The sequence below is a fragment of the Pogona vitticeps genome, chromosome 3, assembly GCF_051106095.1.
Source record: "Pogona vitticeps strain Pit_001003342236 chromosome 3, PviZW2.1, whole genome shotgun sequence".
NCBI lineage: Eukaryota > Metazoa > Chordata > Lepidosauria > Squamata > Agamidae > Pogona > Pogona vitticeps.
In genome coordinates, this window is record NC_135785.1 from 169186946 (window position 1) to 169212711 (window position 25766).

The following is a 25766-nucleotide window of genomic DNA, read 5'->3' on the forward strand; positions in this document are numbered from 1 at the left end:
TTGGTGAGGTTCTGGAATTGTTTTGTGATTTGAAGAAAATGGTGTGGTTTGCTGGTTTATTCGTTTATTTTGCCTTAGAATGGTTCAAAGAGCTGAACAGATCTGCTTGGAGAAGTAGCACTTTCCAAGAATTTCAATGAGGTCTTTAAGAATGGCTTTCCAGGACTTGCCTATTCGCTGTTTTTGTTTTCTTACATTGACCTTTGGGTAGTTAGGCAACTGTGTTGAATCTTGAGAGAGGTCCATGTTCATGTATGCTCATCGATGAGCATCCCTTGGTGTTGTCGTTTTGTGTGTTGATGGGGGGTTTTGTTTCTAAAGATCTATTTGCTGTAATCGCCATCCTGAGAAATAGCAGAACAAAAGTGTAATTTACAAACAGACATGCTCTAATTGAGTTAACATCATTCACAGTGAAATATCTTGTTTATCCAGTTAAATGTTTGCATATTTTGTAGTGTTATTTTTTTTTGAATAAAATTAAAGAAGTGACTTTTGTAGTGTTGTTTTAAAATCAAAAATAGGCTATAATTCTTTATTCATTTACCTTGAATAAAGCTCCACTAAACACAATGATACTTCTAAGTAGAAATATAGGAGGTTCCAGACTTAAAGTGAAGGGTTAGTCATTCCAGGTATTTGTATCTCAGTCCTAAATGTATTGACACCACAATGCAATTATTATTAGGACCATCGTTCTATCAAAAAATACATCATATGGAAGTAAGTTCTGAAATCAGTGAGATTTAGTTGCAAATAAATCTGCACACACTAAAGGTGTCAGTGATACCTTTTTGGAATTCTGTATGTGTGTAGTGAAATCTGTAGTTCTTCCAGGAAGAATCTCTGTGCTGGTACTTTTTAAAGTTAAAGGGAATAGTTGAGCTAATTTTCAATGAATAATTTCAAATGTGGTTAAGAAAGAAAAAAGTATTTTTTTAAATTTTAAATTTTAAAAATTGAAACCTTTCTTTTCAATGAAAATGGCAACCATCTCACTAAAATGCTTGAAAGTTTAAAGTTGAAATTGGGCATGGAAATAGTCTGTTCTTAGATTAAGTGCTTTGAACCTCTAGAGAAAATTTGGTAAGATTGCACTCAGTTAAGAATCCACAAACTATCACATGCTGAGAGCATGGAACACTTTGTAACAGGTTTTTCCTCCCACTTAAAACTCGTACAGTGTTACAGCTAAGGAAAACAATGTGATGTGATATTGTTTTGTACTACAGGTAGATTGTTATCTACGTGTTCTTGAACTTCAATCCAGGCTTTCTGAAAATGTAAATTCTTTTTTATTTTAATAGTTTAATTTTTCATTTATTCCAGTCATAAAACCTAGATACATTTCTTCTGCTGGCACCTTTTCTGTTTGTCATTCATTATGACTTAAAATATTTAAATCTTTAGCATCAAATTATCAGATTTCAGACAAATTTTGGGGGAAAACTCCCTGGTTTGGTGACTGCTAATATGCCACACTGCATAAACATCCCATTGTTTCTAATGGGAAAGCAAGCTGCTCTGCTTGTGCATTTTCCATCCTATTAGTGGGACACTTTGAGGCATTCCCCCGCCCCGCCCCTGGTCTTTCCAAAGGTTCAGACCAGACAGGACAAAGGGCTCCCATTTCATAGAAACCCATTTGATGTATGTAGAGTTCATTGCTATGCGTTTCTTCACCTCCCCTTGCTTGCAGCTTTTGCTTTTTTATTCTACATAGGGTTTTATTGTATTTTGAAGGAAATCTACAGGCAACAACAACTGCAACAAAACACAAATACATGACCATACAACAAGATCACTAAATAAACTCATCGATTTAGCAGAATCATGTTCCAGTGTTCTTATTCCTTGCACAGTGGTCCATTTTGTGTGGAGTTGGATAGGCTATGAGTTTGCATAAGGAGATATTACTGGATACTTCCTTGCACAGTCACCCACATAACTGACCATTGCACAAGCAGAAGGCACTAATAGGATTCTGTTCTGTAATTATCAGTAGTACATTATGGTATAGCTAGAGTAAAATAGCCTAAAGAGAAACTCGCTATCAATAAAAGTTTGGATATAGAAGTTGTATAGCATCCATAACTCCCATCTGTGCATGGGAGAGGGGAAGCAACTGCTCTTTATCTAAATGTCAGAAGAATTTCCACATAAAACATGAACAGAAATTATGATACTACAGCAATTTCCTCATACTTGACTCTGGTATTGGTATGGAGGGTTTTGAATTGCATGTATACGTGTTTATATTATGTCTGTGTTTGATGTTTTTACATATTGCAGAGACTGCGTGGATCTGGGCTGTCCACTTTTCTGTATGATAGGTCTAAGGACTGTAAATAAAATATTGATGATACCTCAGTACCTTTTTCAGAATTAGAATTTCTTGCATGCTGCCCTGTTTGAGTAAGTTGTATGCAGGTGCAGAACAGTTTGGTTGATTGGTTTAGCTGATTGCTTTGGCCAGAAGCCTTTTAGCAACAATTTGGAAAGCTATGTTCTCTCAGTTCTTTATTCCCTGCAATGTCCTCTTGATTTTTAGAAACTCTTTAAAAAACTCCCCCATTAACTGGGTATGGGGATGGATCTGGAATATTTTTGAATTAATTTTAAATAATAGCTTAAGTAAACGTCCAAGTTATATTCCAACTGCATTTTCTTCTTCTACAAAGCATTCTACTGTAACTTTAGGCATAATTGTTGAGCTACACTATCCTTGTGACTCAATATTGATATAGTGTTTGTTTGTATTGCATTTATATCTTGCCTTTCTTTTAAGGACTTGGAGGAGATGACAAGGGTATCCCAACCCTATTTTTAACTTCATAAAATCCAGTCTTTTATTATAATCCATGTTATGTGGATTATTTTGGCAGAGTAAGCAATTGGCCTTAAGATCAGTGGTTGTCATAGAATAAGTAATCTTGGAGCTGCAGAGCTGGAATCATTGAGTCCAGCTCTTGCAAAGCAGGGACAGTTAAGCAGACTCCCAACCTCGGGCTCCACACCTAAAGCACTGAGCTATCCCGCAGTCCTTTTTCCTCAGTCTTAGTGTAGCACTTTAACCACAGTAAGCACTGTGTATATATGTTATATGCAACCCATTTTGGGAAGATATTTATCATGGGGTTTATAATTGATACAAGTAAGCAATAATAAATAGATTCAGCTTTAGGTGGATTTCCTGTATTGGTAGGACATAGAAGTAGCTGACCCTTGAGTTGATTCCATCTGCAATTCTATGACTGTATATCATTTTTGCAAACAGCACAAATGTGTTGGTGACTTACAGTTGCACATTTGCTGTGAATTAAGATGTTACTGTGCACTTGCTGCACAGGTGTAAAGTCCTGGACAGAACATATAAGATGTTCTTATATGGGGCTAACATTAAAATCTGTGGACATATGGACTACAGTTTCTATGATGGAAGCAATAGTTTAATAAATTGGATATTTAGATCAAGGCAGCAAATATACATAGGATTAATTGTGCAGGAGAAAGCACAATTATTATGCATCCATTATCCTCTCCACCCACTAGTATATCTAACTCTTGCAGGTAATAGCATTAACAGGAAAATATTGTTACACACTAAATAACCATAATCTCCTAATTCCTCTTTTCTGCAAATGCTCTTTTAACAACAATAATGCCATTTTGATGCATCTGAATGAACACATGTTGAATCACATAGTAAACAATGTATTTACATATATTACAGTGCATATTCATGTGGAAATATTGTTTTCCCCGTTTCCTTATTGTTGTGAACAGTGTTTTAAACATAACATTTATATAATTTTATATAAAGTAAGAGTTTCCCAATTTATGCATACTCTTTTTTTTATTCTGAGGAATCTGTCATACTTAATTTTCAGTTAATGTAAAGAAAATATTCTGAAATGTAAAACTGAGATATTTCTGCAGTTTTTCAGCTAATATATGTTTGTATATCTTAGGCTCGCTTATGTATGCATGTTCACACCTTTTCTGTACATTGTGATGGCTTGTGAATGGTCCATCAAACATTCCAAAGTAGATGTCAATTTATATGTAGTAATTTTTTAAATAGAACTTACAATTTCATCAAAATGCAGGAAAGTTTATCCTACTTATGAATCTACCTGGTTATCATATGATATATGTACTCATTTTTTCTTACACCTTTTTGTGAATGAATTACAAAGAAGTGGATAGACATGCAGTATTGCTGTTGAGTTCTTGTACCAAGCTAGTAAATAGTATTAAAGGAAATACATTTGAATCAATCGATAATAAAGTAGGGGTGTAGGAAACAATGAGTATATAATTGCATATACTGTAGCTTGATTGACTCAAGTAACAGACAGTAATAAAATCACCTTGAAAGAAGACAAGGAGATGCTACTTAATAAACTTGTAAGAAAAGAGGGAGATAGTCTTTTAACCTAGTGATAGAAACTGTTCTTACTTTGCATAGAAAATATTCTTCAAATAGTGGAGAAAATCATGTTGCATAGCATAAGTTAAAGTTGTGCAGCTGATTGTGAAATCCATGCTAAGGCAATAAATCATATCCAGGAAAGAGTTCCACAGGTGCTAAGTGTAACTAGTTATAGATTCAGTTACAAAATCAGGTATGCAGTGCAGAATTCTTAGGTGTAACTCACTACTAATTTCTGCAGGAGTAATTTTAGACTACATCAAGTGCAATGGGACATCAGCCAAAACATCCTAAATAGCACTTTCTTGTGTCTTGAACTACTAGTAGCTTCTCTTATGATTAGGCAGAGAGAATAACTGAATAAAGAGCACTTAGACCACCTAATTTAGAAGGATAATTCAATCCAATAACTTACTAGCTATTTCTTCCCTCTCTTTGTTTTAAGTCACGGGGAGGAAGGCAAGCTGTAGTTTGAAAGATGGTCACTTCAGCAGCTATAGTGGGACAGAAGGCCTGCTGAACTGGTCTCTACAGCACACATTTTAAAAGATATTTATTTATTTATTTATTTATTTATTTATTTATTTATTTATTTATTTCCTTCCTTCCTTCCTTCCTTCCTTCCTTCCTTTCTTCCTTCCTTCCTTCCTTCCTTCCTTCAGGTCAAATATTGGCAAAGTACACGATGCCCTGCGAAAACTTCTCTTTCTTGTTTTGTTTCAGGGAATACTAGTTCCTGTCAAATATCTTCCTGGAATTAACATTATGATATGTTTTCACGTTGGGCAGTTTTGCACAGGCTTCGGTGAATCAGCATAGTTGGGGAGAGGGCTGCAGAATATCAGTATGGAAGCGTGAAGGAGTTATATGTGATAATGAATATTGATGAAAATCAATAATATGATAATAATATTTCAATAATATGGAAATCAATAATATTATTTAGAGCAGAGGTTCTGAAACTGGTCTATGAATTCTGCTCAAGTAATCTTTGGGAAGGTTGAGTGTTAGAGGGTGTCAGTACTTGACCTTACACTTGATTTGGTTTTTCTAACAAAAGAGATTGAGGCCATTTGAACACTTAACATGTTTAAGATAGAATTTCTATCACTTGCCACTGTTTAGATCTAAAATAAATACAGAACCCAACCAGAGTCTAAAGCTGAACATTACACATCTTTCACAGAAACATTCTTATAAAGACAGCTCAGACACTGTATTAAGAAGACATTAGACATTCATTATTAAATTTCTGTTATTAAAATGAGTTATGTTCTTTGCCACTTGGGCAAACTGCATGGTCTCAAAGTGCCACCAGAAGGTGGGACTGGTAAACCACAGTTCTGAGTACTTTATGCCTAGAAAACCCTATTAGTTTTGCTGTAAGCAGTTACTTGATAGCGTGTAATTATTAATTATGGTGCATGTCCTTTGATCTGTAAAACAAAAAAGTGGAGTTTAATACACAAAAGAAGATTGAGAATCATCAATTTAAGGCAAATAAACACACATCCCCCAAAGTTTGTGCTTTGGTTTAAAAAAACAGGAACAAACATAAGACAAACTGTTGGTGCCTTCCAGGCTTTTTTTTTTTTTTTTTTTTTTTTTTTTTAGTGCGGTGTCAGTCAGTCAGGAGGGACATGGTGGCGCTGTGGGCTAAACCAGAGAAGTCTGTGCTGCAGGGTCAGAAGACCAAGCAGTCGTAAGATTGAATCCACGGGACGGAGTGAGCTCCCGTCACTTGTCCCAGCTCCCACCAACCTAGCGGTTCTAAAGCATGCAAATGCAAGTAGATCAATAGGGACCACCTCGGTGGGAAGGTAATGGCGTTCCGTGTCTAAGTCGCACTGACCATGTGACCACGGAAGATTGTCTTTGGACAAAACGCTGGCTCTATGGCTTGGAAACGGGGATGAGCACCGCCCCCTAGAGTCGAACACGACTGGACAACAATTTTCAAGGGGAACCTTTACCTTTACCTCAGTCAGTTTAAACATTTTGCACATTCACAATGTGCCTTAAAGAAAGATAGATTGGGTGGCTATCTATTAGTACATAACATGCTAAAATAGTCTTCCACAGCTTGGTATTTCTGGCTTGTAAAGAGGTTATTAAGTGTTTTTTTATATTTATTAATTTTAATAGCTAAAGATGAACAAAATAGTCTATGTAATCCATTTAGATAAAATAGTTATCTTATGCTCCCCCCACCAGATATGAATATCACTTGTTCCAGGACAAGGGCATGCATATGCAGTCTACCATATACTTTCCTGTGTTTAACTTTAGCGTTTTTGTAGTATGCAGTTATGAGTGGAGTTTTCTGCACAAGTAAACAGAAAAGAAGATAAACACCATGGAATGCATTTTCTGAGGTTACATTGTTTAAATAAATATTATGCATTTAATTACATATTATACTACATATTTAAGAACAATGGCATGCTTTCTTCGAGCAGCCATTCTCAGCCTTTTTTTGCCATGGACATAAACACAATATGAAAGATATATAGGCTGAGTCAGAATTGTATAAGTTGCATAAAGGACTTTTTTAGGTGGTGTGTGAAAGTTTGTTTCCAGTTTGTGGCCCGCTTCAAATGTTTCAGGGGGCCCATTGAGAAGGGCTGTCCTAGAGCAGAGGTCCCCAACTCCCAGTATGTGGCCCAGTGCCGGTCCGTGGCTTGAGACAGACTTCCCACCCCACCCCGCATGCACTCACCCCGCACAGCTGATTCATGCATGTACGCGCACACCAGTCCTGGTGTGAGTGCTGCGCTGCCATTTGCGCATGCACACACATTCATTCACACATGCACATGAGCATTCCCCAGCTGGTCCACAGGGTGAAAAAGCTTGGGGATCCCTGTCCTAGAGCATCTTTCTAAAAATAGAACAGATTTCTGAAAACAAGCTATTTGATATCTCTCAGTCTTAGCTAGATTAATTTTTTTCTTCATTGAATTTCTGTACTGACCTATTAGAGATGAACACTACTCTGGGTGGTGTACATAATAAAACAATCCTCAACCATCCCATCCACAACCAAAAATCAACAAATAGGAAATGTTGGCAAAAAAAAAAAATCAAAATCCTACTAAAATCAAACTAATTTTTTTTTTACTCTGTGGTGGCATCCAAAAGTGGAAAAGAAAAGAAGGCACACAGTGTTACTGGTGCACATCCCTATTTGTGGCAGTATATTCTTGAAGGCAGTTTTGAAGAGTTCTGCCTTAGCTAATTTTCTAAATACTGAGAGGGAGGGGCCCTGGCACACCTGTAACGGGTGTCTGTTCCCTAAGGATGGAGCTACTGCTGAGAAGGCTCAATTTTTCTTTGAAACCTTTCTCACCTTGGCGTAGCTATTTTTAGCTGCAAGGCCTTAAAGGAATGAGTGAAAAGGGTAGGTTAAAAAGATGCTTCTCATTGTTTATTTCCTTGTGATACTCTAGCATGACTCCACAGTTGACATGCAAAAGCTCAGGTTTGGAAGTTGGTGTAGACAGGATGGCAGGGTCCAGAAAGACGGGTTGTTAATATGACATATATTGAATTGCATGGAACAAAGTAAACACAGTTGTAATCAGCAATGGTGCTAACTATAATACTACTTCACCTACCCCAGGAAACGGGGGTCCCAGTCAGTATGGTCAGTCTGTATCAACAGTGGCTTCTCTAAGCAACACATCGTCCCGATACAATAACATTGTTTTTGTTATATGTCATCAAGCCATCTCTGACTTATGGTGACCCAATGAATAAGCAATCTCATAAATGTCCCATCCTCAACAATAACACTGTCTTGTACAGTGGTGCCTCGACTTACGACTGTCCCAAATTACCACCATTTTGAGTTACGACCAGCTCCGGGTGCAAAATTTTGCTTCGACTTGCGGCCGGAGCTTCAAGTTACGACAGGAAAAAAGGTGGGGGGAAAGGCGGGGAATTCAAATGAACTAACCGTTAGTCAGTGGTGAAGAGGCTGCTTCTTTGTAGCTCTTTCGCCCCAACGGTTAGAGAGAGAGCATTGGAAGAGGCTTGGGACTGCCTGGTGCTGTGTTCTGCTTCTGAGTAAGTACATTTACAAGGTTTTGCAGGGTGGGTTTGAGCTGGGGGGGTTCTGTTTCTGTGCTGTGATGTTTTTTGGTGTGATTGTAGTTGATGATGTTTTTGGCCCCAGCGCCTTCTGATGGGGCTTCCTGTGTTGTTGTGGGGTTATTTTTCCAGCCTCAGCATGTTCCAATGTGGCTTGCATCATCATCATCATCATCATCATCATCATCATCATCATTTTATTTTATTTTATTTTTTGGTGTGTTTGTTTTTCGGCCGGAATGGATTAATCACATTCCAGTCCATTCCTGTGGGAAATGGTGCTTTGACTTATGACCATTTTGAATTACAACCATCATTCTGGAATGGATTAAGGTCGTAAGTTGAGGCACGACTGTATATTACGTCATTTTCTGTAAGAAAGTAGTGTTTCTCATTCAAAAGTAAAGCTCTTTGCTTGGAAATTCTACCATGATGGATACATGTTTGCCCTCTATTTCCTGAGATGGTCTCTGTTGGAAGATTCACAATATGTGTAATGTGCTAATGTGTCCAGAATACACAAACATATCTGAGTCTCTGTTTCAGCACCTTGCCACAATGTGGGGTATTTTGCTCACATCCAGGTAATATCCAGTTTCTATCAAACTCTAGTGTTCCACCAAAAAATGGAACTTAGGTTTGTAAGCTGTGTGTGTGTGTGTGTGTGTGTGTGTGTGTGTGTGTGTGTGTGTGTGTGTGTGTGTGTGTGTGTGTGTGCGCGTGCGCGCGTGTGTGTGTGTGAGAGAGAGAGGGAGGGAGAGAGACTATTCATATATTGTCTGATTCAAGTCTCTATTAGAGATGGGGATGACTCACCATTTTGGCGAGTCGTCCCGCTTCGTGAGTCGTCAAAAGTTGACAACTAACGAAGCACGAAGTTGCCCCCATGAAGTGACGAATAACGAAGTTATTCATTGATTTGTGGGGGGTTATTTAAAAAATGCCCCCACATACCTCCGCTGCTACCTCACTACCGCCCCCTCCATTCCCCCACCCCTGCCACCTTCCTATTTTTTAAAAAAACATTCTGCCTACTGGCTGCTGGCATGTAAAAAAGGGAGACCAGCTGCCCTTTTCAAAGATGGCAGATTCGGCTTCATTTAGGGTAGGGAAACTGCAGCTTCCATCTTTGCAAAAGGCAGCCTGGATTCCCTCAGGGTGGGGGGGGTAGGCTGTGGGGGTGCTTGCTGGCTGCCTATCGGCCGCTGATCAACTGATTGGCGGCTGGTGGGCAGAATAGAGGTATTTTTTGGTAATACAAAGGATGAATAAAAACGGGTAAATATTTGTCTCTTTATATTTGTGAGGAGTGTCTGGAACCCACGAATATGAATGGACAAATATTTAACGAATCGGCTATTTTCGTCGTAAAAGCTGATCCATTTTTATATTCGTCTCCATCTCTAGTCTCAACAGTTCATATTTCTAAAGTATAGATAAAATAAATTGTTAAAGTTGTAAAGCGAATTAAAGAACTGTGGTTCTAGTTTGTCAGGATGCCATGAACTTAACAGTGTTTTCTATTTCCTTCTATATATTTTTAAACACGCGCATGCACATGCACATGCACACACAACCTTCAAACACGTACTGTAGCTGTGCACAAATAACTTTTGAACTTCCATACACTGTTTGTAAATGCCCTTCCCATTTGGCCTCAGAGCAGATAGGATTCTTATTAACCCAGCAGCCATTCACAACAGAGCATCAAGAACATAAAAGACCAATTAAGAGAACAACAAAAGGAACAGGAGGCTTTTTCATCGCACCTCTACATACTATATGAAAAGCCAGACAAGATTCAGATGAAGGAGAGGTGAAAATTGGTGGAAGAAACGACACTAATTTCAGACATGCAGATGATACCATCTTACTGACAGAAAGCAGCAATGACTTTGAAATGACTTTTAGCAAAAGTTAAAGTGCCCAAGCAGGACTGCAGCTGAAGGTTAAGAAATGGTGACTAGAGAAGAGCTATGCAACTTTAACGCTGACAGTGAAGAAATAGAAATAGTTATAGAGATTTGTATACCATCAACCCAAATGGAGACTACAGCCAAGAAATCAGAAGAAAACTGAGACTAGAAGGGACAGCAATGAGGGAATTAGAAAAGATCATCAAATGTAAGGATATGTCACTAGAGAACAAAGCATCTACACTCTTGTATTTCCAGTCATCATGTATGGTTGTGAAAGCTGGACAGTGAAGAAAGCTGAGGGGAAAAAATTGATTCATTTGAAATGTGGTGCTGGAGGAGAGCTTTGCAGATACCCTGGACTGCCAAAAAGATCAACAAGTGAGTCCCAGATCAAACCAAACCTGAACTAGCTCTGGAGGCAAAAATGATGATGCTGAGGCTGTCCTGCTTTGGGCACATCATGAGAAGGCAGGATTCCCTGAAAAAGTCAATAATGCTGGGAAAGGTGGAAGGCAGCAGGAAAAGAGAAGTACCAAATACAAAATGAACTCACTCTGTAAAGGAAGCCATAGGCTTGAGTTTACAAGAGCTGAGGAGGGCTGTTGAGGATGGAACATTTTGGAGATCACTCATTCAAGTTGGAGGTGACTTAATTGCACATAACAACAAGCATATATGTAGAACTGGTAATACGTGTTCACATGTGGAAACTTGATGACACAGAATTTAGAACAACTAAGGCTAACAACAAAGTTGGGAGAACAGAAGGATAATACTTGACTTCTCATAGAATCCTTATATAAGTGCATTGCCACAGAACTCCAGAAATAGATGCTCACCAGGAATCACAATTCAGGTTGCAATTGCAAGGACAAGGACATGGACACATAAGCAGAGTGGGGGAACTCTCATTTTGGGGATGTTAGGCATCAGGTACTAACTCTGATAATATCCTCCATCCCTGTGCAGCCCAACCATGGTTGTGTGTGTAAAGCACTCATCTGTGGCCATATGGAGCACATCAAATAAAATGTAAGAGAATTCCAGTTCCTTGATGACATGGGCACGCAGTCTATTAAAGAAAGCCTTGTCTTCTCAGACAGTTGAAATTCCAGAAGTAGATCTCAGGATAAAGGAGAAATTAAGCTGGTGAAACCCTCTTAAGTTCCTAGCCTACCAAGAATGATAACCTAGTCATCAGATTTGTCTATTGCAACTACTACCCATTTTGTTTTATTGCCCATTTCTCTTTGTCTTTCTCTGCAGGCAAAGAGGCAGCCATCTAACATATATGGAACAAAGGGTCTTCCTCACTTCTGATTCCATGGAGATCATAAAAGGCTGAGGCCAGTTGATCCTCTGTGGGCCTACTTCTTTTTTTGTTCTAGAAGAGGTTCTGCACTTTCCCAAGAATGCACAACACACTGGTTGGAATACTGTTGCATAACATGGATGATGAAGTCAACTGTGGCTGTTGGGGGGGAATTGAAAGTTTCCTGTTTCCTCCTGTTTATTGGCAGTGATTTTTAGGCACTAAAGAGCCCCTGGTACTCCTAAAAGCTTCACCAGGACCCAGAAAGGGAATAAATACAAAAAAATTTAATCCCCCCCCCTCCAGATGGCCACGGTGGATGATGTCATCTGAGTTGCCCTGTGTAAAGTTGCGCAACATAATTCTGGGCACTCTAATATAATGTGTGCAGAAGAGTCCAACATGGGGAGCAAATGAAGGTGGAAAGAGAGCTATCTAGTTATAGAAAATCTTTAGTTCTGTGATTGACAATGGTTAATAAAAGCTGTGGCTGTGTAAGCTGTGTCTTCATTCTTAAGTACCTGCAGTTGTTGTGGTTTCAGTGGTCTCCACTGTAGGACGTAATGCAAAGAAGATCCAAGAACTCTTAAGACTCTGTGTCTTCTTTTCAGCATAAGTGATTGGAGCAGCAACAAAGAGGAAGGGATGGGCTCTCAGCTCCCTGTTCCTCTGTCTTTTCCCTCTCACATCAGTTATATTGTGACTTTTCCCCTCTGGTTTCTCCTCTTCCATTCCCAGAAAGACTGCCTGGGGGGATTCAAGGCAACTTTTAAGATTAGAAGTTTTACAATTACAAAAAAGTCACACTTAGTTTTTCTGTTGTTTGCTTTTTCTACCTCTCTTGTCATGATGGCCATGCTGGCTGCTGATTGTATAGTAGGATTATTGTGTAAACCAAAGGTGGGGTGTGTAATATTTTGTGCTCCAGATGTTTCTGTTGGCAACTCCTCCAGATCTTATCACTGTCCATGTTTGGGAGTGAATGGGAGTCATAGGGCAAAACATCTGGAGTATCCTGGTATTATGATGTTGATTATCTTGCTGTAAAATTTCTTAAAACTTTCAATGAAAGCAAAAATAAACATTTAACCAAGAGTTGCTGGATAGCTCAGTGATTTGAGTATTTCGCTATGGAGCCAGAGGTTGGGAGTTCCATTTTCCACTGTGCCTCCCTAACAGGGACTGGACTCAATGATCCATAAGGTCCAATCCAGCTCTACAGTTCTGTGATGACATCCCATCATTAACGATGGGCTGTTTGTTTCATGGAGGTCCATTTCCTCCCCCAGAAGAAACAAGTCCATTCACTGTTCAGTGCACATTGCTCGGCTCCGTCATCGTTGTTGCACCGATCACCAATCATTGGCTGAGCAGGAAGACTCCCCATACTGCCTCTGTGCTGGAGTGGTCAGTTCTGCTGCATGGGGAGGCGGGGAAGAGCCGGCTGGGCTCTTTCCACCATTGGAGTGATGATGACAGCGAGTGGACCAGCTGGTTCTGGGGGGAGGGAATGGACCTCTGTGGCACCTGTAGTGCCACTATTCATAGCCACATCACCAGGAATATGAATAACCTGTCTCTATTCATCATGAAAACATCTTACATCAAAACATGTCATTTGAAAGCTTAAGCATGGAGCAGAAGAATCCAGTATTTTGTTACAGTCATATTTAGTGGCAGTGGGCAAGCTTCAAGGTAGTAAATGTCATTTTTTTGGGGGGTGGATATACATTTTTACAAAATATAATCTAGGATGAAATGTGCTTTTTATAAGATAGTCACCCAGTGGCAAATCTGGTAACCCTGTGTGTGTGGAGAGAGAGAAAGAGCCTTTGGTTTCTCTCTCTCTCACTCTCACAGACAGACAGATAGCCACACGTGTGGCAGGTGTATGCCTGTATAGATTAGCACTTTGTAACAGCTTCACTGGTCCTCTGACACTGCAGGTGATTTTCAACAACTTTTGCCAGAAATATGAAGTGATTCCATGATAGATGTAAAGAGTAAAAAAATGCAGAATACTAATAGACTCCTTAGCCATTCTTCTGCTTCAGGTAACCAGTAAATAAAATCCAGACAAACCTCTGTATATACACACCCATTTACCACCTTTTACTGGGGAAAGTGGAGCAGTTCAAACATCCATGTATCCTTCTTAGTGGTGTAGCTCCTGAGTGCCCCCTCGTGGCTTCATTCGCTTGCAGAACGTTGCTTTGCAGTGTTATTAAGATTTTATTGCAAAATATTAAATGCAGGAGTCAGCCAGAAGAGGTGCAGCAAGTCTTCAGAAGGGATGAGTGTGGTTTGAGAGTTGAGAAATCACAAAGTCTGCTGGCCCAATGAGTGTCTGCAAGTGAAATTCGAAATTATTTATTTTAATGGACAACAAACACACATCCAATTAAATTTCTTCTCTTAATCTATCAAGGTTTTTCATATGTGAAACATGCCATTCTAAAAGAACATTTGCAGTACAGAATTGAAGAGAGAGAAAAATTCTTTTGTGTTACTTGATATATAAATATGGTTTCATAACTATGAGATAATTTTGGTTAAAAAAAGGGTCTCTGAGAATTTGGTTGTTCCTTTAGAGCAGGGGTCTCAAACATGCGGCCTGGGGGCCATTTGCGGCCCCCCAGATGATAGTTTGTGGCCCTCGCCTTGCCTGCCCCCCCAAAGCGAGCACACATCCTCTGCTGTCAAGAGTAAAAAAAAAAAGCCTTCCCTCGCTCGCCAGCTCTCTCCCAAGACAGCACCTCTTGCACCCTCCATCCAGAGCTGCAGCCTGCCAGCCAGCCCACCTGTCTGTTGGCTAAGGAAACTCCTGGGCGGCTTCCTCGGGCTCTTGCTCCACTTGGCGGAAAATCAGATGCAGCCCAGCCTCACCCAGACTCTGCCTCTAGCGGCCCCCAGGTAAATTGAGTTTAAAACCCCTGCTTTAGAGAGTAGAGTATAAGGCAGAAAAAAACACAGAAACATAGAGAGAGAAGCTGAATCTGACCAGACACCTCCCCCTCCCCCGATTTGGTCAGAAAACTAGTACTTTGGTAAAGATCACTCTAAAAGCATTTAAAGTAGAAAAGGACATATTTACTTACAGTAGCCATCTGTAGTCAGGGGGAAATGAGGAGCCCCTGCATGCTTGCTGCTTGGAGGATTGTCAGAGGAAGAAGAAAGAGCTGTCACCAAATAAGTGGGAGCAGAAACAAACAAGAAGAGGAGCAGAGCCTTGCCTCAAATGTCATAGGTGGGAAAAGAACTTTGCCAGTCAAGTTAGTTGTAAAGAATAATCACATGAGGTTGTAAAGCCCCCTCCTACTAATACCCAGTGGTACTGCATGCAAGATCTCTATTATCCCAACAGTAACAATGTGGACATTAAATCAAACAAGTGGCTTCTCTGGAACCCCCAGCCCTTACCAAGGGAAGCCATTTTTCCTGTCTTCCTCACTGGCCAAAGCTACTGGATGCAAACCCCACTGGTACTCTATAAAACATATCTGCCATACGTATCTGTTTCAAAGATGAAAGAAATCATTTTGGAAGATAAAGTTGTTAATGTTGTGAAGGGGTTATGATGCCATCTAGAGTGGTCATATCGACCAGATAGGCAGGATATGAATGAATGAATGAATGAATGAATGAATGAATGAATAGATGCCAAAAAATAACCAGTACATTCTTAAGTATGATTTTTTTTAACCTCAATTTTCTGCCACTCTTAAGTATTTTCCTCATAATAGTTTTCACGCCGTATAAATGTTTGTTGGAGTTCATGATACCTCTTGCATTCTGTAATAATGCTGTCAGATTCCAGGCTCTAAGAATATTCATCCCACTGTTTTCAGGCTGCTAAATGTTAATTGGTAGTTCAAAGCATGTGTGCCCACAGATGAGATGCACAGATGTGTTATAGTGCCATGTGCTATGTATACACATTATACTAAGAAATCATGTTTACAACCCACCACCCATCCTGCAGACTCCATGGGCTGCACCATGTGTCTGTGATGACTTTACAGGTGACTGGAGGATCTGACTTACACACAGGTCTGTGGCCCTTGCTCCTCCTCCATATTCACATAAATATTTACTCCGCTAAAGAGGGCAGAGACCTTTTTGCCCGAGTCTAGAAAGAATGTACATTTCTCTGCTATCAAACTGGCATATGACTAAAAGTTATTCTGATAATTAGATGAACAACTGAATTATAGGTACTTGCAACCTAAGAATAAATTTAGTTACACATGATGCATTTTCAGGGCTGAAGTAGGAGGTATGTTGTCTCAGGAGATGTGTGATGGTGTAGGAATCTTCTTTCATTATGGGGAAGTTTGATTGTGAAGTAAATCCCTGCAGAGCCATGTGGGTAATACATGACTGAACTTGAAAATTGTTCACTTTGTAAACCAACTGTAGTGGTGTGCTTTAAGTGCAGAAATAAATACACAGTATTTAAGCCATACAAATAAAACATCTCTGACAAATGCATGATTAGTTAAGCCAAGAGTTGAGGAAAAGGCTTTGTGCAGTTTATTCTCCTGAGTAAATAATTTGGATTTTATAGGTTTTCTAGGTTTGAATCATAACTCTAATGTTATTTAAATGTAAGGATTTCTTGAGTGTGGTCAGCTATAATAGCGTATTGATTTTTAAAGATGCTGTGGGTAATTGCAGATACTTGAAAGCTTACTATCCTTTTGATGCATTCTTGCATACTCCATCAGTAGCAAGTCACGCATGCATGAATCTGAAAATAATAGGCTCTTTATAGCTGAGATATTTTTCACTATGGATTAGTATTTGTGGAAAATGAAAGGGTGGAATTAAGAATTAATGGAATTAATGGAATGAAGATGGAATCTTGGATTTTATATCAGCTGGATCTGCATGAAAATTGCAGATGTGCCAAAGTTCACTACAGCTATGGAATCACTACATTTAATATTATGGCTTAAAATGTAAATGATTAGCATCATTTTTGTCTTATGATTTCAGTTTTTCTCTTTCAAATAGTTAACAATTTTGACTTTGTATTCCTATATATGAACTGGTTCCTCAGACTGCTTGCCTGTTTTTATATAAACTAAAATACCACAGTCTGCACACATGATGGAGGTTTTAGCTGGCCTGGTTTTTTCCCCGCAGTAAGATGCAAAGTGGTAAGTAACAGTGGGTTGGAAATATTTGGGTACTCTTGTGGTGGTTTTTGTCCACTCCTCCTCCTGTTTATATTAGAAAAAAAGGAAAAGAATGTTTAATGGTTTGATTGCTTCACATGAGAAATAAAATCCATGGAAGCAAGAGTGCAACATGTGCAGTAGGTACTGGACTTTACTCCCACCATTCCTGGCTATTGCCTCTGCTGGCTGTGGCTGATGAGATTTGTAGTCTAACAATATGTGACCCTTGCTGTCTCTGCACTAGATCATAAAGTTCAAGACATCAAAATCAGACATTTAGGATGTGCTTTCTAATTACTGGTATAAATCCTCCTCTTTCAATGTGACAAAAACCTTCCAATTTTAAAATGCTGTTTGGTCTTTCAGAATTATTGCAATGAACACTGGCACAACACTTATTTGTTTAGTGGCTGTCTCACGGCTCTTTACAACCAGAACTCATTGTTGGGATTACAAATTAGGGATGTTGCCTTGATGATATAGGCTTGCTTTGGCTGCCCATGGCAGCCAGATACAATTAGAGCTGAAACTGGAAGATTTAAAACGAGATGGAGAAAAAGCAGAGGAAAATAGGCAGCGGACAAGAAAAAATTTGGGCTGTAGAAATGGTTTGGTAGCCAGCCAAAATTCAAAGGTATTTCTTATGTTTCAGTATCATATGAGTTCTGTTCATTTGGCTTCCTCAAATTTTCTTAATTTTGCTACAAACCATTTTCAAACATGACTAGTCTCCTATGGGTTTTAATAAAATGACTTTCAAACCTTATTTGTTGAGACAAGGAGCAGTGGCTCCTCTTGCCAAAGAGAGTGGTGCTTCCTTAAAAACTTACACCTGTGGATCAGAGGAGGTGGAAAACGTTTCAGCTTGAGGTCTGAAAGTCCAGTAAAATGCCACGTGTCGTTTCATTATTTCACGACTCATGGACGCTTCCCAAAAGGACAACTTTTCTGATATTATGAGATGACACTGTAACTCATCAGCTAGGTGTGGTTCATAGTTTGAGAACGTTACCTCTTTTTTTTTTTTTTAATTACAGCTCTCAGAATCCTCCAGCCAACATGCCTGCTGGCAAGATAGATCAAAATTAACTTTGCAGAGTTGTAGTATGATCCCAGTTCCACGAAATCATCTTAATTAGTGGTGCTATAGTTAGTTGATCCATTGGCTGGAGAGCTGAGTGAGTTAGGTACTGGGCTGTAGAGGCAGAGGTCAACAGTTTGATTCCCCACTGTGCCTCCTTGGAGAAGAGCCAGCCTGTTTAGCCTTGGGCACGTTGCACAGCCTGAGGGGAACGCCCAGGAGAAGGGAACAGTAAACCACTTCTGAATACTCTATACCTAGAAAATCCAGCAAAGAGTTGCCATAAGTCGAAATAGATTTGACAGTACATTGTTACTGTTATTAGATGATCTAATCATGATTGTTTGGTTAAGGTAAAGATGTTGGACTGCAGTGTCCTGTTTTAAAATAGTAGCATAGAGAAAGGAAGCAAAACAAATTGATCTTAATGAAATGTGGACCATTACCCTAATGATTCAGGGAACTGAGATTGAAACTGAGTAAAGGCTGCATTTACAGAACTGATAACAAGTTTTTCCCAGAGTATGTAAATGCCTGCAATTGGTGCTGGCAATGAAGTGAAGCTGATACTGTTCATATAATTCAACTTTGATAACAAAGCATCCTTAAAATTAGTCAGAGGCACTAGACTTTGCCAGAAAAAAACACACATTAAAACAGGTTTTAATTTTCTGAGCCAAAGGATTTTAAAATTACAGCATACTGAAGATAACTAGGAAAATATCTAATAGCTAAAGAACACCTCATTTTGTCTGTGTTGTGGAACTGTTTTATATTCCATATGCCCTGCCCAATATTTTTGAGTTTTGATAAGTAGCTTGCATAATTAACTTGTAAATATTCCAGAGAGTGCTTGAAGTGCTGTGGGGTAGTATATAAGCAGCACGCTTTTGATTTTATCCATTTTAATTTTAAGTGCAGTATTGTTTACATACAGTGATGTGACATTAAACAAGCAATAAAATTCAAATAAAAATAAAATTATAAGAATTGAAGTAGTAGCAACACTGGTAAACCAATACTGGTCAGAAAACTCATATATTTTAGAAAATCAAAATGACTTCCTGCCACAAAAATTGTAATTAAATAATTCTCTGGCAGTTTTCTCTACGGAGGCAGTACCATAATGCGGCACTAGCACTGAGAAAGCTGTCAACTGGCCACTGTAACTGCGATGGCTGAGGCTCTTAAAGAGTGACTTTTGATGGTTGATTTCAGAGAATGGATGGGACCGTCTTTTCCAGCCTTCTCCCTCAGGATTTTTTTTCCATGCTAGCTTTTCTGTCACAACCCTGATATGTATTTAACTATTATTGTACATTCAGTTCAAAATGAAATTCTGGGCAACTGTGTAGTATTTTATCCTCACTTTTCAAGCTATAGCGAATGTGGTTCAGGACATAGCTAAGACTTAATAAGAGGACTATGGTGGATTAGCTATGTTTCAGAGAAACCTATCTGGCTTCACTTGTGTCACCTTTAAGGATACCCTAAGTAAGCTTCTCAGAAACTAGAGCAGACCCACTGAGTCAATAGGAATATGGTGAATCAATGTTACAAAATTTGTTCCTTAATAATAGATTAACAATTTGTAATAAATATAGAAAATTACTTATTCTTCCAGTATGTCCTTTATCTGCAGTGACAGAACTGGAAGAACTCCCACAAAACCTAAAAAGACCAAAAGAATAGCTTTTAATAAAAAGAAGAGTTCTTAGATTAAAGGATTGGCTAGAAAAATGAAAAAAAACAACAACAAATAAACGAAGTGCTAGGTAAAGTTGAAATATCTTGGTTGTGCCTCCTTGACAAAGGCTGGACTTGATGATCCATTGAGTCCCTTCCAGGTCTGCAGTTCTAAGATTATTATTATTTTAGTATAGTACCCTTCAGTTAGAGAGTGGACAAAGAATTGCATAAAAAGAAATGGTAAATGTAGAGAACTTATGAAATATCAAGTAATGCTATTACAAAAGGAAAGTGGGTGTGAGTAAGATAGTGAAAAGCATAGTGAGTAAAAATATAATAATAAAAGTTAAAAGAAACATTGTTGGAAGCAGATGAACAGGGGGATTTACTTAAATAATTAAGGAAATTAGATATGAGAAGATATAGGCTCTGGTATCTGGAAAAATATATGGGATACTAGAATACTGAAATCTATATCAGTAAGAATAAAAGAAAATGGTTATAAGTTAATTTGCAGGTGGTTCTTAACTCCAGTGAAACTTGGTCAAATAAATGGTAATTATTCTAAGGTGTGTTGGAGAGTGTGCCAGAAAATATAGACTTGTTTTCACATGTGGTGGGAATGAAAATATATATGCTGTATTGAAATGTTGGAAGTTGGTTTTTAAGGAAAGAGATGAAATAAGCAATGTAAATTTAGCGATGTGCCCTAAAATAGCACATTTATCAATATTTGGAAAGGAATAGCTAATTGGACAATTAGAAAACTAGTTTCCAGTTTGTTAGTAGTGGTGAGATTGCTTATGGCTAGGAACTGGAGAATTGCACATAATATTCTGTTAAGTGATTGGTATAGTGAAGTCTGCAATAAATTCACATGCAATATAAAGGAGAGTAATCAATAGAGATATGTTTGCAGATATATGGGGAACGTTTATTGATTTCGTATTAATAAAGCAAAAGGGTCAAAATCCTACACCAGAGTCTATGCAATTTTTGAAGAGAATTGGGGCTCAAAAGGGGAGAAAGGTATAGGCAGCCACTCCCAAACAGTCCTGGTGGTGAGGAGCACTGTGTACGTAGATATTTGTATTTGTGTGTGTCTATGTGTTGTTTTTTGTTTGTTTGTTTTTAAATGAACAGACATACTTGGGTAATACTGGGAGAATAAAAAAGAAACCCCCCTAGATCATGCCCTGGGAGAAATGGAAAATAGTATTTGTCCTTCAGAATTTTTACAGAGGAAGATCAAGCTAGATAAGTTAAAAAAAAGGAGGGGGGAAACGACTGGTAAAGAAATGGGGGGGGGAGTTTCAACTTCCTCATCATGCCACATAATGAAAATATAGGCTCTCTGTTCCCAAAATACGACGAGGTAGCTGGAAAATAGAAGCATGAAGGAACTGGAGTTTCTGTCAGCTTGTTTTGTCATATCACATATATAAAAGGTTATTAAAACAGATGTAAGTGAATAGATCCCCCGCCTCACTTAATGTTCAATACTAAAAATAATAGACTTACCAACAGCTAACATGCTGATTGTCTTGTGATTTCCATGATGTAAACATTTTGCTGAGTAGAAAGTTGAACCTCCTCTTTTACAACAATCCAAATCAAAGGGAAGATCATATATAAGAAATGTACCACTACCGGTCCTAGAATAGTTCACACAGAATTTCTTGTATAAAGTGCCCCCAAAGTGATCTGCACTTGTACATTTGTCACCTATGCACACTGGTGCCTTCCAGGCACATGTGGGTACTCAGTTTCTGATTCTTGTCTGCCAAACACAGCTTGTAATTGCGTCTTCTTCCATCATCTTTTTCCATCGTCTTCTCTTTGAAATGCAATGCTTTTCTAATCAAAGGACTTATTCAGTGATTTTGTATCCCTGACTGAGAGACAAGAGGAAGAAAATAACACAGAGTGGGTATAGAAAGTGAGGCATTTCAAATAGTTTTGAAACACAAAAACAAATAACAGTACATGACTGATTGAGTGAAGGCTTAACAACCGCAGTGCCTGTTTCCTGGAACCTTATTCTTAAAGTATAATTTGAAGCAAGAGCTTAAAACTTTGAGGTTGTACTCACTCTCTCTCTCTCTCTCTCTCTCTCTCTCTCTCTCTCTCTCTCTCTCTCTCTCTCTCTCTCTCTCTCATTTGGAAAGCTTATACAGTATTGGTGAAGTAAGCATAGTTTTCTACATTTTAATTGTATTTTAGGAAGGCACTTCCCCAGGGGAATCTGGAATTAGGAATCTGGAATCAGGACAGATTCCTTATAGATGGATGTATTTCTGATTACTTCTCATCACTGTAGTTAGTGAATCACATCTAAAAGTACCAGTGAATGTAGACAGCAACTGTGGAAATCAGAAATAGTTTAATATTTGCAAGGAGATCAATATAAAATGTCTGTAAAACGTGGCATGCTGAAGCTGCCTTCTTCAGTTTTCATTGAGTCATATTAACACGGTTTGTTTAAAATTTACATAAGTTATTGTTGCTAGGGATGTGCACATCTCACTTTCTCCAAATACATGAGGAAAAGTTAGTGCTTTTAGGTGAAAATTAAGCTTCCTCCCTAATGGAAATAAAATAAACCAAACCTAATACTTGACTGTGCCAAAGAAACTATAATAACCATCTTGGAAACAGAGCTGTGTGGATGAGTGAAATAAAAGTGCTTTTGCTAACCACAGAGTGTCAGAAAATAGGTAAATTTGCATGATTGGTACCTGAGGATGTGATCCCATGGGAATGTAGCTTGCATTTTGGACCACTTGTGGCATGGTCCAGTCTCAGAAACCACACATGTTATGGGGAATGGCACCTCAGTCCAGTCCTGATCCATGCCCAAGCTGGACCTTTTTGGCCCAGCATAGGGCTACTTTGTTTTGGGGCCGGGCTAGAGTGATTCCCCAACAGATGGAAGACTCACTTTGAGGGAGATTGCTCCCCACAAGGTAACCCTTTAAGCTCATTCACAGCCTTTCTTCTTCTTCTTCTTCTTCTTCTTCTTCTTCTTCTTCTTCTTCTTCTTCTTCTTCTTCTTCTTCTTCTTCTTCTTCTTCTTCTTCTTCTTCTTCTTCTTCTTCTTCTTCTTCTTCTTCTTCTTCTTCTTCTTCTTCTTCTTCTTCTTCTTCTTCTTCTTCTTCGCCATAAACACAATATGAGAGAAAGATAGGCCGAATCAGGGTTATATAGGCTGCAAAATGAACCTTATAAAGTATTGTGTGAAGAATTTTAGTTGAAAATTAAGCTTCCTCCCTAATGGAAATAAAATAAAATAAACCTAATACTTGACCTAGTGTCTTATAAAGTATTGTGTGACACCCTCCAAATGTGCCAAGCCCCCCCCCAGGGATGCCATATGACCCCCATTGAGAATGGCTGCAGTTTAAGCCATCCTTTCTGTCCCAATCAGATGAAATCATTTGTCACTATCTTATTGCACCCTTAAGACTTCTGAAAAGGCCAATGTGTCCTTACAAACTGATGGAAAAATACAGTCACCTCAAAAGCATGGCCTTAGGCGTACTTTGTTTTAAATGCTTTGCAAATGTGTCATTGTATTTCATGTGATTCCATATCCATGTGGGAATGGTGGCATTTATCATAGTTGCAGGCTGTAGAACTTCCTGTACCATTTTGTTTTAGTGGTTATCAGTCACCCCTAATTTCAGAAATTGCAGTATGAACATTTAACATACAGTATATTTTTGAATGTCTTCCAGAAAATTGCCAGTACTGTATTTGCTTCACCAGTGTATATAATCTAACCTTTCTTCCTTTTGATTTTTGTTTACATATAATGCAGTTCTGTTGAGATTAAAGAGAAAAAAAATAAAGGCAGGTGTAAATGACATTTTAGTAGTATATAACAAGGAGAAACATTTGTTGTTGTTTTAGCATACCTTTCCTCCCAGGAGTTCAAGGCTGTATTCATAGTTCATCTCCCAATTTTTATTCCCAATGGGTGAGAGACAGTGAATGGCCCAAGTTCCTCTAGTAGTTTCATGTCCAAGTGAGCTTTTGATTGCCTGTCATCTCAGTCTAGTACAGCACTGTAACCCTTACAGTGAATTGTAATGATGGTGCTTAAAAGCTAAATGAAAACCTCGCAGACCTTCAGACAATATCAGCCATTTGTCAAAACAAAACACCCGTTACAGATGATTCACTGATTCAGAGTATAAGTTGGCAGTAAATGTTCTTCTGATGGGGAGCAGAAATGTTGTTTTAAAAATAAAATTATCACATGGTATATCTCAGTAGTTTGGAGCACCTGGTTGTGAAGCCGGGGGCCAGGAGTTTATATTCTTACTGTGACTCCTAAGAGAAAGGCCTGCTGAGAGCGCGTGGCGCATATGTGATTGATGAGTCACGTTCCCTGCCTGCCACCTGTGCAGCCTTGGACAGGCTCCTCAGTCCTAGTGTGCCACCAGAGAGAGAGGGACTGGTAAACCCTATGAGAGGTGGCAGTAACTTGGTGGTGGAATCCAGCTTTTGCCATACTTGGAGTGTTCCCATCAAAATCAGATGGACTTTGGTTATTCATATACAGCCAGGTCCCATGCCTTTCATTTGCTCGCCCTGAATTCACTGTTCTTATAGGCCCTTTCCAACTCCATTAATCTGTGATTCTGTGATTAGTCTGATGCCAAAAAGCTTTAGGATTAGTTCCAAGCCTTTGTGTTTATTCAAGACCTGAACTCTTTGAATGCAGCACTTCTTTGAAAATAAGAAATAGGCTATACCAAATAAGAAAGAAACGATGAGATGCTATTGGTTAGATCCAGGAAATGTTTGTTTGTGGATAGAAGTGTACAATTCACAGAAGTACCTCCTTCTGAATTTGGGCGATCCGCCTTCCCGCACATGACATCCCACCTTTGTGTGAAATTTTCAGTGGTTGAAGGTACTGTATGGATTAGAGGGCAGAGAAATCTGCTTTCACCAGCATAGCTGTGTGCACCTAAATCTGGATCCAACCCAGTAATTTTGAGTCAGTGTTCCATTATTTTCCAATAATTTTAATCATTACCTTGGTAATAAAAATGTTAACTTGAAAGAAAGTTTCATTAGTTGCCAAGTAGCCTTGCTTAGGATCAAATTTTAATGTTCACTGTGGCTGAAATATATTTTACCTAATGAAAATGGTGATGGAATAACATTTGGGAAGACTCCATTTTTTTTATTAAGGTAGCTTAGAACTAACTCTGCATTATAACTCTCTAGTATAAGGAGAAATAGAAGTGTGATCTCTTTGTCACCATAACATAAAGGGATCTTCAATAATAAGGTATATTCTGGAGTTTAATACTGGACAGTGAACTATAATATAAGAAATGTGATCAGGGTTGGAGGATTCTGGGAGCTGTAGTCCAAAAAATTGATGTTTTGCAGTTCTTTTCTATGAAAATTGTTTTGAAGTACAGGACAGTGATAAATGTGTAGTTTCCAGCCCTCTTCAAATCACAAGGCAGAGACCTGCAATTATGAGCAGAGTTTATTAAGTACAGGTTTGACACACTGGCATAATACAGAACTTAGAAATTACGTTCTAAAAACAAGTTATTTAATTACTCTTTAGGTTTTACCTGATATGCTTGCACAGACTAACATGACTATCTCTTCCAAAACTATGCCATTTACTGTTGTCACTCTGAGTGCTTCCCTCATTAGTTGCCTCTTAAGTTACCATTTTAAAAACATACTCCTTCCTGCTTGTCTAAAGGAGCTAACATTTCTTTTGAGGTTTTTTTAAAGCATCTGAACGCTACAAACAATTGGTCTGTGGTCTCTTACCATGCATTTCATAACAGCATGAGCCATGTGCTATTCCCCCTTCACTACTTAGCAACATCACCGTTCTCTATAGCCAGAAAAATAATTAATAATAATAATTGTGTGCTGTCAAACCAATTCCAACCTATGGTGGCCCTTTCCATGTTTTTGTAGGTAGAAAGTACTCAGAAGTGGTTTACCATTTCTTCTGGGAGTGCCCTGGGACTGCCTCTTGCATGGGCTGGCCCTTCACTTGGGAGGCCCT

General features: G+C 38.7%; 1 protein-coding gene across 6 annotated transcripts in view; it reads left to right on the plus strand.

The window, feature by feature from the left end:
• Positions 1–25766, plus strand: part of ST6GAL2 (ST6 beta-galactoside alpha-2,6-sialyltransferase 2) — a 102604-nt gene that overhangs the window by 1614 nt on the left and 75224 nt on the right. The gene's annotated exons all lie outside the window — the stretch shown is intronic.